The 5,384-nt window shown below is 42.3% G+C and overlaps 1 protein-coding gene across 1 annotated transcript in view; it reads left to right on the plus strand.

Annotated features, from left to right (window-relative positions):
- Positions 1–1,941: 1,941 nt before the first annotated feature.
- Positions 1,942–5,384, plus strand: part of LOC123509689 (epidermal growth factor receptor-like) — a 73,486-nt gene continuing 70,043 nt past the window's right edge. The window contains exon 1 of the mRNA XM_045264171.1: positions 1,942–2,623. The gene's annotated coding sequence lies outside the window, so the exon portion shown is untranslated. The remainder of the gene's footprint in view (positions 2,624–5,384) is intronic.

Consider the following 5,384-nt stretch of genomic DNA (forward strand, 5'->3'; position numbering starts at 1 on the left):
CCCCTATTTGTGGCAGGTCAACACGAGAGAGAGAGAGAGAGAGAGAGAGAGAGAGAGAGATAATGAAACAGACAGGTAAAGAGCCACTAAAAAAACAGACAAGCAGTTGGACACATACAGACTGACAGAGAGAGAGAGAGAGAGAGAGAGAGAGAGAGAGAGAGAGAGAATAAATAATACATGAAAACACACGGATAAGAATAATGAAGCCAAAGATGGATACATATTGAAGAATAGAATGAAATTGAATGACAAGAAGGAAGGAAGGAAGGAAGGAAGGAAGGAATAAAGAGTAGGAATAAGAGAAGATAACAGAAGGAAGACAAACATTCCTCCATTTAGGTGTTATGAAGTTGTGTCTCAAATTATCTCTCTATCTCTCCATCTCTCCCTTGGTTATCTCACACCCCATCTTTCGCTCCCTCCTCTCCCTCCTTACCTCACTCTCTCTCTCTCTCTCTCTCTCTCTCTCTCTCTCTCTCTCTCTCTCTCTCTCTCTCTCTCTCTCTCTCTCTCTCTCTCTCTCTCTCGTCTGATAGAGGCTGATAACAAGGCTTTATTAGTGTGGCGGTGGATATGAGAGAGAGAGAGAGAGAGAGAGAGAGAGAGAGAGATTTACTATCTATACCGTCACTAATACCAATTTTTATACTATAGAAGCAGATAACAAGGCCTTATTGGTGTGGCGGTGGATATGGGAGAGAGAGAGAGAGAGAGAGAGAGAGAGGATTTTAACTATCATACCGTCACTAATACCTATTTTAATACTAACAAAGACACCATAACAAGACTAACACACATCCATTTTTTTTTTCATCGTTGCTTATCTATTCATCTTCCTTTATACTCCTTTATACCCCCATTCATGTCCTTTAGCTCGGCTCCTCCTTTCGTCCCCTGCCGTCATAAAGGATTACAAAGGACAACCCGCCGCAGCAGATCCCCTATTTAGGCTGCCAAGGAACTAGAAAAATACAAATAAATAAAGACTAAAATGATAAATGAATAATAGAAATAAAAAAAAACTGGGGTGAGGAAGTAGCAGGGAAAACAGAGGCGAGGGAATAAAAGTGAAGAAAAGAGCTCAATGAAAATATTATACGAAAACCAATAAATAAAAGAGATGTTTTTTGAGTCGTTAGAGAAAATGTTTGTGCTAGTTTTATGGATTTATTTATTCATTAGTTTTTGTATTGTCCGCACAGTCTCATGTTTATTTAATTTCTCTCTCTCTCTCTCTCTCTCTCTCTCTCTCTCTCTCTCTCTCTCTCTCTCTCTCTCTCTCTATGATTTTTATGTAAGAAAAACAGAATTGTCAATCTTCCATAGTCGTTTTTGTGGTTTGTTTGTTGTGTGTGTGTGTGTGTGTGTGTGTGTGTGTGTGTGTGTGTGTGTGTGTGTGTGTGTGTGTGTGTGTGTGTGTGTGTGTGTGTGTGTGTGTGTGTGTGTGTGTGTGTGTTCCAGCGATCAGCAATTGTAATATGAAATTGACCTCCCCTTGAGCGCCCCCCGAGGCTGTTTTGTTTTGGTGGGAGCTTCTAGGCGGCGTGACGTCACTCATCTTCTCTTCCTCCTCCTCCTCCTCCTCCTCCTCCTCCTCCACTACTACCACCACCATCACCACCATCTCCCTCCTTCCCTTCCTCCCTCCTCCACAGCCCGAAGACGTCAGATTGCTCCCTCTCCTTCCAGCATCTCGTTCTCCTCCATGTCCTCCACCTCCTCCTCCTCCTCCTCTTCCTCCTTCTGTTCACACTCCATCTCCATACCCTGAGATATTTTAATGAGTGCCTCCACATCCCCCGGCTGCTATTAGCCGAGTGGACATGAACCAGCTAGTTTGACTCCGTTTCCCCCTCCGCTATGTTTGCCGCGGGCGATGGTACAAGACGGGCCGGGTTTTCATCGCATTTCGCACGATTTCCGCCGACCTCATTGCTTTCCTCTGCATCGCTATCCTCTCCTCCCATCCCCAGGGTGCACTGCTAGCTAGTGTGATGCTTGCGACGCACGGAAAGGAGTGCAGATGTACGGAAAGGTGAGAGCAGCGAGCGTGAAGTTTAGCGTGAGGTGCTAGAGGCCAGCCGCTGCCTGGGACTAAGAAGAGCAAAGTCTTGACTGGAAGGAAGCTTGTAGTGGGCCAGAGGTGGCGAGGCAGCCGTGGAAGGAGGAGTGCGCGCGCGTCCGTCTCCCCGCCAAGAAACAGTGGCGTGCGCGAGATTAAGGGGAGAAAAATCGTATACAAGCCACGGAGCTCCTCAAGGGGATAGTGCGAGCCTTCTCCGTTTGTCCATTGAGTGACCAGTGAAGTGAAGGTTCTGTGTTGGCTGGCTAGCTGGCTCAAGGGGCGGAGTGCTCGTGTACGTGTGCGTGTGTGAGGGAGTGTACGTACGTGTGTGTGCGTGGAGGCCCTGGAGGCGTGGGTATTGCTGCTGGAAAGAAATACTCCACTATTGCCAAGGTGTTGAGAAGTTCGGGTTTGTGTTGCGAGGGTAGGTAGGTTAGCGCCTGTTTGCCCCGCCCCGCCCCGCTCAACACTCCTGCCCCTGGAAAGTGTAAAAGTGTTGCGAAGTGATTGTGTTGCTCTCAAGGATTATCTGCTGCCAGGCCACCACGGCGGAAGGTAATGTGTTGCTGGGGCTTGTGTTGCACTTAATGTTGCATACAGCGATAGTTTTGTTAGGTGCTATTTCAAACACACTAAAATTTTGAGTTACTAAAAGCTACAAATGATGTGTTGCAGGGAGTCTTTGCTCTTTGTGTTGCCTGTCAGTGTTGCAGGTTGTGTCAGTGTTGCCAGGTAGTGTTCTCAGACCAGTAAGGCAAATGTAGGTCAATTAAACGGTTAAAAAAAACTTAATTACTTTCCACTGGATTTTGATTCAGGTTAAAAGGTTAGATTAGCGTGGCTTTTTTGTTACGTAAATAATCTCTGACATTCAATTTTATCAAGTCAATTAACACTAAACAAAAATAAACAAGAAATGAATTTAACGTTTCTAGAAAAAAAAAAGACAAATTATAATCTTATACAATATTATTTTTTACGTTAGTTTACGATGCCCAGTGAACTTGTAGTAACAGAACAATAGGAGAGAGCAAGTAATAAAAAAAAAGTAAAAGATAAGTATAGAGTATAAAAGAATAAAACCTCAAACAAAAACACTTGATACATTACTGAACTCAAACTAACAGAACCTTAGGAAGAAAAAAAAATTGAAATAAAAAAGAAACTAAAAGCACAGGGTATACTCGTACTTCAGACAAACACTTAGTAGGCAGCACTTGGTTAGATGAGGTGAAGTGAAGTGAGGTGCTTCATTAGAGCATTAGAACATCGAGGCTTCACTAGCCAACTTACCTGAGGCTATGATGAAGCACCTTTGTCTCACTCAGAACGTTATATGCTTCTCTGTTTTGTTTATGAGAATGTGTTTGTTTTCAGCCGCGGTGTGCCCTGGGTGTGTGTGTGTCTGTGTGTATGACTGTGTGACTTTATGTGTTGTTTTTGGTAAGTTTTTATTGGCATTTTTATTTGTTATTGTATTTCTGTGTTTTCAGGTGCATCTTGTTATTTTATATCATGTTGTTGTTGTCGTTGTCGTTTTGTTGTTTGTTTGTTTTGTTGTTGTTCTTGCTTTGTTTATGTGGTATTTCTCGTTTTTTTTTTCCTTGTTCTTTTCCTCTTCTTGCTCTTCTCTCTTCTTTTCTTTTCTTTACCTTGTTTTGTTTCCGTCTTTTATCATTACTTATATTTAGTCGAGTTTTTATTGATTTTTATTCTTCTTTGCTGCTGTTTATCATTATTTTTCGTGTTATTCATACAGTATTTCACGTCAGTCATGTTCTTCACTTCCTCCTCCTCCTCCTCCTCCTCCTCCTCCTCCTTCTGTCATGTTTGCCTCGTCATCCGAACTGATTAACGTGTTCTTATCATTGTTACTGTTCTTACTTTTGTCCTCTCATTGCTATTGTTTTTGTTATTGTCCTAGCCCTTTTATTGTTATTGTTACGTATTTTATTCTTATTTCTCTTTATACTGATATTTACGTAAGCACTTGCCTCCTTCTCTTCTTCTTTTGTTTGCCTCCTCTTCGCTTCGTTCCTCACATACTTCTTTCCCTTCCTTTACATTACTCTTGGTAGCGGCAATGTCTCCTCCGTCAGATCTCCTTCAGGCGCCTCCTCGTGTAGGACTAAGCAGGGGAGGGTGGAGGTATGGGGTGAATGCCACTAGTAAGGGCAACGGGGACGGCCAGGAGGGAGAGAGGGGCAAGAGGGCGGGGGGAAAGAAGGGAGTGGGGGCAGTGATGATGGTCAGTGTTTGGTGACCGTGTCTGGAAGTGCCAACATGTCACCCGCCACGATACTGTTATCAGAGAGAGAGAGAGAGAGAGAGAGAGAGATGATTATATTCTATTTTTAGAAGGCAGTGTATGATTTTAAGTTTCTCGAACAGAAAACGAGAGAAAGTAAGTAGTTTTAATGAAGGGCAGACTTTTCTTCTTATATTTGTTTGCATTTACTTAATCTTGTATATTAAAATCATCCTACTGTACAATTCTCTCTCTCTCTCTCTCTCTCTCTCTCTCTCTCTCTCTCTCTCTCTCTCTCTCTCTCTCCGCCCCCGTGGTGATTCATGCATGACACTCGCGTCACAAAAAAGCTGATGAGACTTGCTTATCAATATTTTCGTCTTTTTTTTTCCACCGGCTCATCTTTTACTTGATCATCCTTCGTGCCTCGAGTCGCGCACGTGCCTCGCCTCCTCCTCCTCCTCCTCCTCCTCCTCCTCCTTCTCCTTCTCCTTCTCCTTCTCCTCCTCCTCCTGATAACAAGAACATTACTAGCTGCAGGAAATAGCCCTTCTCCTAATGACAGCAGGACACGATACTTGAGGTAGTGAAGAGTTTGAATTAGAGGAAGGAAAAGTATAAATGAGAGAATATGTAAGAGTTTTGATTAGGGAAGATATAGATGCTACAATATTGCAAGTCCATTACTGTGTTGAGAAAATGTTCCTCTTCTGAATAGTATTTGAGTTCATTTTGAGGGTTTTTGTAAAGGAAGATAAAAAGAGTAAACGCCAGAATTTTGTCACTTTTCCATAATTAACTTCCTCTTTTAATCAGTTTTGGCTCTCAAGATTGTATAATTTTGAGGGTTTATTAAGGGAAGATAAAAAAAAAAAGTAAACGCCAGAATTTTGTCACTTTTCCATAATTAACTTCCTCTTTTAATCAGTTTCGGCTCTCAAGATTGTATATGACGTAAATTCAACCGAGATGACGTTTGTGGAAAGTTTATTAAAGTTAGGTGGTTAAGACTCTCCACTCAGAAATCATAAAAGCTAATGCATGAATAGATAAAATAAAATAGATATG

This window comes from Portunus trituberculatus, chromosome 27, assembly GCF_017591435.1.
Source record: "Portunus trituberculatus isolate SZX2019 chromosome 27, ASM1759143v1, whole genome shotgun sequence".
Classification (NCBI taxonomy): domain Eukaryota; kingdom Metazoa; phylum Arthropoda; class Malacostraca; order Decapoda; family Portunidae; genus Portunus; species Portunus trituberculatus.